Source organism: Glycine soja, chromosome 14 (assembly GCF_004193775.1).
Source record: "Glycine soja cultivar W05 chromosome 14, ASM419377v2, whole genome shotgun sequence".
NCBI classification, from domain to species: Eukaryota; Viridiplantae; Streptophyta; class Magnoliopsida; order Fabales; family Fabaceae; genus Glycine; species Glycine soja.
Genome location: NC_041015.1, coordinates 23756175 through 23769509, shown reverse-complemented (window position 1 = coordinate 23769509; position 13335 = coordinate 23756175). Strand labels below are relative to the sequence as shown.

Below are 13335 nucleotides of genomic sequence, written 5' to 3'. Positions count from 1 at the left end.
GCACCTGATTTCACTTATGAAAGCTTGTGCATTCAATATCCTGATGAGGGTGTTCCATATGTTCTCAAGACTGGACTAATACATTTGCTACCCAAGTTTCATGGTCTTGCAGGTGAAGATCCTCATAAGCATATTAAGGAGTTCCATATTGTTTGTTCCACCATGAAGCCCCCTGATGTCCAAGAAGATCATATCTTTCTAAAGGCTTTTCCTCATTCTCTGGAGGGAGTGGCAAAAGATTGGCTATACTACCTTGCTCCCAGGTCTATTTTCAGCTGGGATGACCTTAAGAGGGTGTTCTTGGAGAAATTCTTCCCGGCATCTAGGACCACTGCCATCAAAAAAGACATTTCAGGCATCAAGCAACTTAGTGGAGAAAGCTTGTATGAGTACTGGGAAAGATTCAAGAAATTGTGTGCAAGCTGCCCTCACCACCAGATTTCCGAGCAACTCCTTCTTCAATATTTCTATGAGGGACTTAGCAACATGGAGAGGAGTATGATTGATGCTGCCAATGGTGGAGCTCTTGGTGATATGACCCCTGCTGAGGCTAGGAATTTGATTGAGAAGATGGCTTCCAACTCCCAATAATTCAGTGCAAGAAATGATGCTATTGTCCTTAGAGGAGTCCATGAGGTGGCCATGGATTCATCTTCATCTACTGAAAATCAAAAACTTGAGGGAAAACTTGATGCCTTGGTCAACCTAGTAACTCAGCTTGCCATGAATCATAAATTTACACCTGTTGCAAGCGTCTGAAGTCTATGTTCTTCTGCAGATCACCATACAGATCTTTGTCCTTCTTTCCAGCAATTTGGAGTCAATGAGCAACCTGAAGCTTATGCTGCAAACATTTATAATAGACCTCCTCAGCAGCAAAACCAACAACAATAGAATAATTATGACCTTTCGAGCAATAGATACAATCCAGGTTGGAGGAATCATCCAAATCTGAGATGGACAAGTCCTCCACAACAACAACAGCTTGTCCTTCCTTTCCAGAATGTTGTTGGTCCAAGCAAGCCATATGTTCCTCCTCCAATACAGCAGTAGTCACAACAAAGACAACAAGCAACTGAGGCTCCTCTTCAACCTTAGAAGAGTTAGTGAGGCAAATGACCATCCAGAATATGCAATTTCAGCAAGAGAAAAGAGCTTCCTTTCAGAGTCTGACAAATCAGATGGGGCAGATGGCTACTCAGATGAACCAAGCTCAGTCCCAAATTTCTAATAAATTGCCTTCACAAACTATGCAGAATTCGAAAAATGTGAGTGCCATCATCTTGAGGTCTGGCAACCAAATTCAAGTGCCTCCACCAGTAGCAGCACCTGCACCTGAACCTGTCAAGCTTCATTCTACACCTGAAAAAGAGGATGAGATAGTTGCACAAAAGAGAAAGCTTCCTAACAAAAATTTTCATGTAGGTGGACCTTCTTCTAGTAATTCTAACTTACAGCAGCCTCCTATCCCTCTTCCATTCCCACCTAAAGCAATTCCAAACAAAAAAATGGAAGAAGCGAAAAAGGAAATCTTGGAGACTTTCAGGAAAGTAGAGGTGAACATACCTTTGCTAGATGTCATCAAGCAGATTCCAAGAGAAATGTAAGGACCCACAAAAGGAAACTCAAAGGCAATGAAAGGATTAGCATGGGTAGAAATGTGTCAGCATTGATAGGTAAATTTGTTCCTCACATTCCTGAGAAATGTAAGGACCCAGGTACTTTTTGTATACCTTGCATTATTGGGAACAGTAAATTTGAGAATGTCATGCTAGATCTAGGAGCATCAGTTAGTGCCATGCCTCTATCCATTTTCAATTCTTTATCTCTTGGACCTTTACAATCTAGAGATGTGGTGATTCATTTGGCAAATAGAAGTTGTTGGATCGAGTGGCCTCAGAATAATTAAGAAGGGGGGGTTGAATTAATTATTCCTAAACCTTTACTAATTAAAAATTTACTCTTCTAAGGCTTTTACTAAATTGTTAAGAGAATGAGGAGTAGAAGAGAAACTTAACAGAAAGTAAAAGCGGAAATTAAATGCACAGCGGAAAGTAAAAGAGTAGGGAAGAAGGAAACAAACACACAAGAGTTTTTATACTGGTTCGGCAACAACCTGTGCCTACATCCAGTCCCCAAGCGACCCGCGGTCCTTGAGATTTCTTTCAACCTTGAAAAAAACCTTTTACAAGCAAAGATCCACAAGGGATGTACCCTCCCTTGTTCTCTTTGAACCTAGTGGATGTACCCTCCACTAGAACTGATCCACAAGAGATGTACCCTCTCTTGTTCTCAGTCAAACCCAAGTAGATGTACCCTCTACTTGTACCACAAAGGATGTACCCTCTAATGTGTTAAGACAAACAGGCTGTTAAACCTTTGATACTTTGTGAATGGGGATACAAAAGAATTCTCAGGCAGTTAGTCCTTTGAATACTTTTGTATTAGGGAAAGGGAAGAATCCAAAGAATTCTCAGACTGTGTCGTTTTGAATTCTTTGACAAGGGAGAAGGGAGACACAAAAGAATTCAGGTGGTTAGTCCTTTGTTCTTTTGGAAAAGGGAGAAGAGAGACACAAAAAGAATTCAAGCGATTAGTCCTTGGCGAATTCTTTTTGGCAAAGGGAGAAGGGAATGAAAAGATGAATAGCACAAGTTTTTCAAGGTTTAGAAAACCAGAAAACTTCAGAAAACTTTTGGTACAAAGAAGAAGAAGAAGTTCAAAGAGATTCAAGGCTTGTAAAGGATTGATTGAATAAGTGTAAAAGTATATTGAAAAGCAAATCAAAGCCTTGCATTTATAGACTCTTCATGTCTGGCCAAGAGGACCATTTAGAAGAGTTATAACTTTTAGAAAAACTTAAAACCAATTTGAAAAAGTCAAAAACATTTTGAAGAGTTACATCTTTTGATTTATTCAGAAACAGTCACTGGTAATCGATTACCAAATCAGTGTAATCGATTACACAAAGCTTTTATGTGAAAGGATGTGACTCTTCACATTTGAATTTGAATTTCAACGTTCAAAGACACTGGTAATCGATTACCAAAACATTGTAATCGATTACAGCTTTTTGAAATCAATTGGAACGTTGTAAATTCATTGGAAAACTTTTTCAAATCCATTTTTCTACTGGTAATCGATTACAACAATCTGGTAATCGATTACCAGAGAGTAAAAACTCTTTGGTAAACATGTTTTGAGAAAAATCCATGTGCTACTCAATTTTTGAGAAAAACCTTTTCATACTTATCTTGATTAAGCCTTCTCTTGATTCTTGAATCTTGAGTCTTGAATCTTGATCTCTTGAATCTTGAATCTTGATTCTTGACTCTTAACTTTCTTCTTGAGTCTTGAATTCTTCTTGATTCTTATCTTGAACTCTTGAATTGTTCTTGATTCACTTGAGTTGTTCTTTGATTGATCTTTGATTCACTTGAGTTGTTCTTTGATTGATCTTTGAGCTTTTTGTCATCACCTTTGTCATCATCTTTTGTTATCATCATTGTTATCATCAAAACACCTTTGCATCACCTTTGATTCACCATGAAGCTTTTCTTCTACAGAAGTGTTGCTTACCCCGCAGGTTTCATAGAGGATGTGCTGGTTCGGGTTGGTGAACTTATTTTTCCTGTTGATTTTTATGTTCTTAATATGGAAGAGGGATTTTCCCATGGTTCAGTTCCAGTTATTTTAGGCAGGCCATTTATGAAAACAGCCCTAACCAAGATAGATGTTTATGCTGGCACATTGTCTATGGAATTTGGTGATATTGTTGTTCATTTTAACATTCTTGATGCCATGAAACATCCATCTGAGGATCATTCTATTTTTTGTGCTAAGATAATTGACCAGATTGTTGATGATTATATGTTTGATTTTAACAATGTTCTTCATGGTAGGAAACATCCATTTTTATCTGATTTGCATACTTGTCATTCTTTATGCATTGAATCTGAATCTGAGTTTGAATTTGATCATGTGTCTGATTTTTATGCTGAGAATGAATCTAAATTTGAGTCTGGTTCTAATTTTCTGGGTGTTGTACCTCTTGATGTTGATTTTTTAGAATCAGAATGCACTAACCATGTTGCAGGAAGTACATATACTTTTGACTTGCTTTATGAGGTATAGGCTGAGGAACCTTCTTCTTCTCCTACCATGGTTCCTCCCACTGTTCAGCCACCACCCACACCAGAGTTGAAGCCCTTACCAGCAAACCTCAAATATGCTTACTTGAGGGACAAGGAAAAATTTCCAGTGATCATCTCTGTCTCCCTTGCTGCTGAGCAAGAGGAGAAGTTGTTGCTGATTCTCAAGAAGCACAAAAAAGCCATTGGATGGACTTTAGCAGACATTCCTGGTATTAGCCCATCTACCTACATGCATAAGATACTTTTAGAGGATGAAGCTAAGCCAGTGAGGCAGCCACAGCGGTGACTCAACCCCGTCATTCTAGATGTGGTGAAAAAGGAAGTGACCAAGCTATTGCAAGTTGGAATCATCTACCCCATTTCTGACAGCCAGTGGGTGAGTCCAATCCAAGTGGTTCCTAAGAAGACAGGCCTCACAGTGATCAAGAATGAAAAGGATGAGCTTATCCCCACAAGAGTGCAGAACAGCTGGCGAGTCTGCATTGATTATAGGAGACTGAATCAGGTAACCAGAAAAGATCATTTTCCACTGTCTTTCATTTATCAAATGCTTGAGCGCTTGGCAGGTAAGTCTCATTACTGTTTTCTTGATGATTTTTCTCGTTATTTACAAATTCATATTGCTCCTGAGGATCAAGAAAAGACCATATTCACCTGTCCCTTTGGCACTTTTGCCTATAGGAGGATGCCCTTTGGCCTATGCAACGCCCCTGGCACCTTCCAGCGGTGTATGCTTAGCATTTTCAGTGACTTTTTAGAGAGTTGCATAGAGGTGTTTATTGATGATTTTACTGTTTATGGATCCTCTTTTGATACATGTTTGGATAGTCAGGATAGAGTTCTTAGTAGATGCATTGAAACTAAACTTGTGCTGAATTTTGAAAAATCTCACTTCATGGTAGAACAAGGTATAGTTTTAGGGCATATCATTTCTAGTAGGGGCATAGAGGTAGACCCTGCAAAAATAGATGTTATTTCACAATTGCCTTACCCCTCTTGCATGCGAGAGGTTCGTTCTTTTCTTGGTCATGCAGGGTTTAATAGGCGTTTTATCAAGGATTTTAACAAAGTGGCCCTTCTACTATCCAATCTCCTGCAAAAAGAGGTGGAGTTTGATTTTGATGATCGATGCAAAGAGTCTTTTGATTGCCTCAAGCGTGCGGTGACTACCACCCCTATCATTCAGGCACCTGATTGGACAGCCCCATTTGAGCTAATGTGCGATGCATCCAATTACGCATTAAGGGTTGTCCTTGCTCAAAAGATTAATAAGATGCCTCGGGTGATCTACTACGCTTCCAGAACTTTGGATGTTGCTCAAGCAAATTACACTACCACAGAGAATGAGCTATTAGTGATAGTTTTTTCTCTTGAAAAATTTCGTTCATATTTGCTTGGTACTCGTGTTATTGTTTATACTGACCATGCTGCTCTGAAGTACCTGTTGAAGAAGGCTGAATCAAAGCCTAGATTGATCAGGTGGATGTTTTGGCTCCAAGAGTTCGATTTGGAGATCCGTGATCGGAGTGGTGCACAGAACCTCGTAGCTGACCACCTGAGTACATTCTGAGCGTGCGTCTGAGGACTCACCCATTCAGGATGATTTTCTGGATGACCATTTGTACATTCTGTATAGTATTTATGATTCCTTCCCCACTCCCCGGTTTGCTAATATTGTGAATTATTTGGTTGCTTCTATTTTTCCTCCCTTAGCATCTAAAGCTCAAAATGATAAAATTAAGAGCGATGCTAAGCATTATATTTGGGATGACCCCTATTTGTGGAAGTTGTGCAGTGACCAGGTTATTAGGAGATGCATTCCAGACCATGAGATTGACCCAGTCCTGCAATTCTGTCATTCTTCCGCACCAGGTGGCCATCTTAGCATACAGAGGATAGCTCGCAAGGTGCTTGACTGCGGTTTCTATTGGCCCACCATCTTCAAGGATGTGTGGAGAATTTGTAGCACTTGTGAGCCTTGCCAGAGAGCAGGCGGCTCACCTTCATGGAGACAGCAAATGCCTCAACAACCCATGTTATTCTGTGAGGTGTTTGATGTCTGGGGTATAGATTTTATGGGGCCTGTCCCTATCTCTTTTGGTTTTGTTTATATTCTTCTTGCTATTGATTATGTTTCAAAATGGGTGGAAGCCAAACCCACCAGAACTAACGACGCAAAGGTTGTTATGGATTTTGTTAGATCTAATCTGTTTTGCAGGTTTGGAGTCCCTAGAGCCATCGTTAGTGATCAAGGCACCCATTTTTGTAACAGGTCCATATATGTCTTGCTCAAAAAGTATGGGGTAGTGCATAGAATTTCCACACCATACCACCCCCAAACTAATGGGCAGGCTCAGATTTCAAACAGGGAGATAAAAATGATCTTGGAGAAGATTGTGCAGTCGAAGAGAAAGGATTGGAGCACCAGGCTAGATGATGCTCTTTGGGCGCATAAGACTTCCTACAAAGCACCCATAGGAATGTCTCCTTATCAGGTTGTCTTTGGCAAGACATGTCATTTTCCTGTAGAGATAGAGCACAAAGCCTACTGGGCTATAAAGACCTGCAACTTCTCTATTGATCATGCTGGAGAGGAAAGGAAGTTGCAACTAAGTGAGATAGATGAGATCCATTTAGAAACCTATGAGAATTACAAATTCTACAAGGAGAAGGCCAAGAAGTTCCAAGACAACTTGATAGCTAAGAAGCACTTCGTGGTTGGACAGAAAGTTTTATTGTATAACTCTAGGCTCTGACTCATGAGTGGTAAGTTGAGGTCAAAGTGGATTGGTCCTTTTGTGGTGACTAATGTTTTTCCTTATGGTACAGTTGAGATCAAAAGTGAGTCCACAGATAAGAGCTTCAAGGTCAATGGAGACCGGCTGAAACCATTCCTCACAAATCCCTCCTTAGTGGATGTAGTGGTGGAGGAGACCTCCTTACTTCACCCTACTTCTCTTCCGCCATGACTTAGGGAGTTTTCTTTTTCTGTCTCCTTCTTTACTTTCATTGCACTTGTCCAAATTTATTGATTGTTTTGATTGTTCTTGATCTTATGATTATGCTACATTGAGGACAATGTGTTGCTTAAGTGTGAGGGGGGGAGATTGTTCTTTAATTTTGTTGGGTATTCTAGTTTAATTTTATTAGTTTTTTTTCTAGGTTAATTTTGTTATTTTGGTTTTATGTTTGTGTACAACTTTACATGTTCCTCTTTGAATTTTGGGTTATGTATAGGTAATGGGTAATTGTTTTTGAAATAAGATTTTCTTGGCATTTTGTGAATTGAAACCCTTGTTTTTCTCTACATGTCAAGTTAGTTTTGAAAGTTCGAATTGAAAGTGATAGATTTACCCTTGGTGAGAATTTGAGCCATCATCATCTATTTTATTCAATGTGTTTTGCCCCATTGATTGCTTGCACAATAGCCTTGGCTTGACTCTTGTTGATACTTCTTACTTCACATGCATGTTAGGAGATGATTTAGGCATTTTGTTCTTATAAGCCTCTAGCCAAATGAGCCTATCTTGAATTAATTCCTTTGATAGCCCCTTTGAGCCTATGTTCCTCTTTCTTTATTTTGAAGCTCGTTACAAGCCTTAAGTGAAAAACCATGATTTCACCCTACCCTTAAGGAATTTTGGAGCTTTGGAATTGTTTTGGGAATAAGTGTGAGGGGGGGTATGTTTCATTGGATGATATGTTTTTATTGGCCATGCTTGATTATGTATACATATATTGCCTAATTGTTGCTATATTTTTTAAATGCTTTCAATTGCTACTGTCCACGTTAAAAAAATACAAAAAAAAAAACAATGAAGTTGAATAAATGAGGTCTTGGTTTGAAGACTTAGATTGGTTGAAGACTTGGTTGATTTTGTTTTTGGTTTACTTTTTAAAGCTTAATTTGTAATTTTGGTTTTGGGGTTTACTACTTTTTCTTACTTCCCACTTATTCCCCATTGCTCCTCTATTCCTTTGGGTTTTAGCTATTATCCCATACTTTCATCTACCTTGTCCTTGGCCCCATTACAACCTTAAAAGACCTTTTGATCCTCATATGCATGTGCTTGTGATGTGGTTGTCAATTTTAGAGTCTTGCCAAGTCTATGTGGTGTTTGTTTTCATGGGTGCTTTGAGAGTAAACAGTAGCCTAGACACTTGAGAGATAGAGTGCATATCTTGTGAGGCTTTATCACTTTTCATTCTTGAGCTGATTGACTATCTTGCCATGTTTGAGATGCTTGGATAATTTTCATGACAGCCTTGACTCTTTAACTATTTACGTGTTAGATGTTACCCATTCTTTTCATTCCTTGAGATTCATTGAGAAATATGTAATTGTTGTTGTGCCTGTTTGTTTCTCTTTAATGTCTCTGGATTTGTCCCTTGCTTTGTTTTTTTTTATTTTACCCAGGAGTGCAAAAGGCTAAGTGTGAGGGGATTTGATGTGTCATCATTTTCTCCTATTTCTTAACCCTTTTTGTCACCATTTTAATTACTGATTAGCCTTAATTGTCAAATTAATTGTGCAGTTTTATAGCCTTAATTGTCAAATTAATTTTATGTTTTTAATTTAATTTCAGGAGAATTATAAGCAATCGGGCTTAAATCCGGAATTTGGCTTGGACTTGAAGAGAGTAGACAATTTTATTCTACCAAATCTTATCTTATCCAGATTTTATCTCATCTAGATATTATTTCATCTAGATTTTATCTTATCTTATCTTATCTAAATTTTATTTTATCAAATTTTATCTTCTCTTGTCCAGATTTTATTTTATTAATGGGCTTGGACTTAAAACAGATTTGTAAGCTTTGGGGCTAAGAACCTATATAACAGCATCAAGGTTTTAATTTGAGGGGTCCTTTTCGTTTTGGGAGAAAGAATAATTTAGGTTTTGCAATTCCAGTTTTTACTATTCACGTAGCAATCAAATTTCATTTTCTACTTCAATATGCAATTTCGTTTTCTACTAATTAATCAAAGGCTAAGTCTCCAGCGTTGTTTTCTCTTGAGGATCAAGCATAGCTCTCTTTGAGGTTTTATTATTACTATTGAATTCTAATCAGTTCTTCCTCTTCACCAATTACTCTGTATTTGTTGCTATTAATCCATGCATGCTTAGTGCTTGATTAATTGTCTCTGCGCTTAATTTACGTTCATGCTTAATGATCAGTTTCGTTCATGATTAATTGGTGTATGTGTTGCTTAATCACATAATGACTGCCTTATGTTAAATTTTGCTTAGTAATTTAATTTAGGGTTGGATTAAGTGGTTGAACTGATAAAGGATAAATTCTCGTAACCTACGATAAGAGACTTGCTTGTAAATCAAGGGGAAACAACGTGTTTTAATTCTGATATTTTCTAATTAAAATTTTCTTGTTGTTTAATTTACAAAAACAAACAACCCCCCCCCCCCCCCCAAAATTCGTTACTATTTTATTACTATCTGTTATGAACATTTGGTTGACCATTGCTCGTTGGGAGACGACCTAGGATCACTTCCTAGATACTGCATTTTTAATGTTTATTTGATTCGGGTACGGCCTCAATCATTCATCATTGTCTCATTCAGTTGGGCCAGTAAAGCTTCCATTGTTTTCATATGGGTGTTTTTAGCCATGGTGACAACGAAAGCATAAAAAAAGAGCCTCTGTTTTATTGCTTTCTATGGACAAATCAACATCTAGTGTATGAACAAAGGAGGAAAAATGACCTTACAATGGTGAAAGTAACAACAGAGAAAAATAGAATTAGAGAGGAGGAGAATTCAGAATTTAGAGAGGTGAAGATTTCATCACACATTCCATACCTTTCCCCATCCACTCATTTACTCTCTTATACCAGCCTATCACACATAGTCCCTCCACCTTGAATTGTTTACGGACACCCTCTCACTCCTCCTTCTTTGCTTCATTTGTGGATCCGTAACTAGTTTGTTTGCCACTTGTTCATTTGTCTTATTTTTCTTTGAGTCATCATTGTGTGGACTCCAATTTATGATTGGGGTCGTTACATAAGTTACCTTGAGAAAAGAAAAAGGTGCAGCAAAAGGCAAGCTAGCATAATATTTTTCAAACATGTGTTTAAAAAAGCAAAAGACAAGTGCGAAGATAGCACAATATTCTTTTATTTTTGCGAACACAACTATATCCTCTTTCAACATTGTCAACAACCTATGGAAGACTTGCAACCTACTAGGCACCATCTTCCTAACCCTGCCCAATTTTTCTTAATAGAAAGTTGGTTATCATTTCTTGGAGTTAATTTTTCTCCCCTAAGGATCAAGGATGAGTCAGTTTGAGATCTTGTAGACCTATAAACAATGCATCTATGCTGAAGCTTGGTTGGGAGATTCTGATCTCTAGATTATATTGGGCTACTTTCTTGAGAGGTAGGTTTCTAAGAAATAAATAATGCATCTATGGACAACATTATGCAGATCCCACAACAGATTCAATCAAATCTCTATGGCCAGCATTATGTTCAATGCCATGGTCAGACTAGGTTAGAGATACTATCACTATTGTTGTTGTTAGCATTAATTTTGTAGGCAATATGGTCAGTGTGAATGTATGAATATATGATTTTGATGATGTCAAAGAAGAATCAAACAAGGTTGCTTCAAAGGTTAAGCATTGCTTCAAGATTAATGCAAGGTTGCTTCAACAAACAAAGCCTTGCTTCAAGATTAACTCAATATCAAGTCTTTCCTAAAAAAAAAGTGTTTCCAAGACATCCAAGGCTCTGCTAATCGATTACCAGGTAGTGTAATTGATTACCAAAAGAAAATTTTGAAAAATATCTTTTAAAAAGGGTTTTGAATTTGAATTTTAAACCTGTAATCAATTACCAGATGTTTGTAATCGATTACCAACAACGAAACTCTTGAAATTCAAATTGAAAAGTCATGACCCTTCAAAATATAATTGTGTAATCGATTACCAAAAACCTGTAATCGATTACCAGTGAAAAATTTCAGAAAAAGCTTTTTGAAAAGACACATCTCTTTAAACCATTTTGAAAAGGCACGAAGGGCATATATATGTGTGTGTCTGACTTCAAAAAGCAAGAGAGAGATATTATAAGAGAACTTCATTGTCAAATGCTTTCTCAACAACTCCTGGGTAAACACTTGCAAATCTATTAAGAGTTCATCCAGGAACTTCAAATTGTATTATCCACTCTAAAGGAGAGAAATCTTTCTGTTCTTCTAAGAAAGTCAATTGTAATCAAGAGACTGGTTGTCTCTTGAATTGTGAGTTTCTTGAACACAAGGAAAAGGGATTCCTTGGGTGTTTAGAACTTGTAAAATAGATTTTTACAAAGATAGTGGAAAATCTCGAGTGGGTTGCTTGAAGACTGGGCATAGGCACAAGAAGTGACCGAACCAGTATAAATAGAGTTTGCAATTCTCTCTTCCCTTATCAATTTATTTATTTTATTGCAATCAATTTTATCTTATGCATTTAAAAGAACATTGTTAAATTGATTGCTGCTTCTTCTGCATTCTAAGCCTATCATTTAAAAGGGGGTTTAAGTTTGTTAGTGGGAGAATTTTGAAACTCAATTCACCCTCCACTCCTAAGTTATTGAGGTCACATGTCCAACAGCCAGTTCTAGATTTCCTAACATTGTATTAAAAACATATTTTACCATAGTAGGATTGTCTGATTAGCCATCATCTTTTTCATATCATTGATTAAGCAAGCTAAGATCAAGTGCTTTGGCAATATCTAGAGGTTGAAAAAGAAAGTTTAGATGACCAACAACACAAATAAATTTATTCATAATTTTATCTATTTAATTAGTGATTGAATATATGTGGTTTGAAATCAATATGAATCAAGGAATAGATTTGATCTCCATTCCAAAGTCGGGAAGACACTAAAAATACAAGTGTACATCATTACTGCTATCAATTTTCCAAGAAACCTTCCTAACAAAACCTTAAGCTTAATAGTTAAAGCCTTTAAGAAAAACTTGATATTTTAAGACTAAAGAAAGGTAACAATTATTGATCATTATGATCTCCAAACTTGGCATTGCTTTGAAATGTTCAATAATCACTTTGATTATCTCTTAAACAAAAACTAACACATGTGTACGATTCTAAAACAAAAACTAACACAATATCTAACGATCAATGAATACTTCAGAACATATCCACCAAACTTATAACAAAAAATTTGGGCTTAATTAAGTTTTACATACCTGTAATATAAGTCATTTTCAGATTACTACTTAACATTCATTTTTTTCAACTATGTACCTGAAAAAAATTTCAATTTCATTTAACTACCTGTCATTAGTTTCCTTTTGTTAAGTGATGATGTGGCAAACAGAGTGTCATATCATCATGCCTTGTCACAGACACCCCATTGCCATGTCATTACCTTCAATGACATGGTAATGATGTGTCAGTGATTGGGCGTGATGATGTGACACTCCATTTGTCATGTCATCACTTAACATAAGGGAATTAACAATAGGTACTAAAATGAAACTGAAAAAATTTTCAGGTAGGTATTTGACAAAAAATAATTTTTTAGGTAATAATCTGGAAACAATCTATTCTTCAAGTATGAAAAAATTATTTAATATATGAAAAACTTATTTGAATCATATATAATTGGTATTTTGCAGTCTATGATCAATGTACACATGTAACATGTTATGTCTTCTCTCACTCTTCTTTCACTATTCTCTGGATCCAAAATATATATATCTCACCATTTGATCTTATTGAGTTATCTTTTATTTTTGTCTTGATACTAAATTAAATGTACACATCTTAAATCTTTAATTTGACCTTTAATATTATCTAATTAATCTAGTTTAGTTGATTAAAGATGATGAATTGATAGGTCAGTTATTTTAAATTTCAAATAGTATTTTTTATTCCTACCGATAAAAAATATCTTATTAATTTAATGTATTTCTTATTTTGAATGAAGAATTATCTTAAAAAAATAAATAGTATAAAGTTTCTTAAGTCTATATAAAATTAAATTACATATCTTTTCATCAAGTTATTTTAATTAATTTTTAATTTTTTGAAAAGTTTACAAATATTTGATCAAATAAAAGTGTTTGAGAAACAATTTTTTCTTATTGACTTATTAGATTTAATTTTAAACATAACTTAAATATATGATTATCATTTTTATTTTT

At 36.2% G+C, this 13335-nt stretch overlaps 1 non-coding gene across 1 annotated transcript; it reads right to left on the bottom strand.

Annotated features, from left to right (window-relative positions):
* Positions 1–333: 333 nt before the first annotated feature.
* Positions 334–440, bottom strand: LOC114385521. Its single transcript, XR_003660892.1, has one exon. It is a non-coding gene; the product is annotated as a small nucleolar RNA R71 (small nucleolar RNA).
* Between the last annotated feature and the right edge of the window lie 12895 nt (positions 441–13335).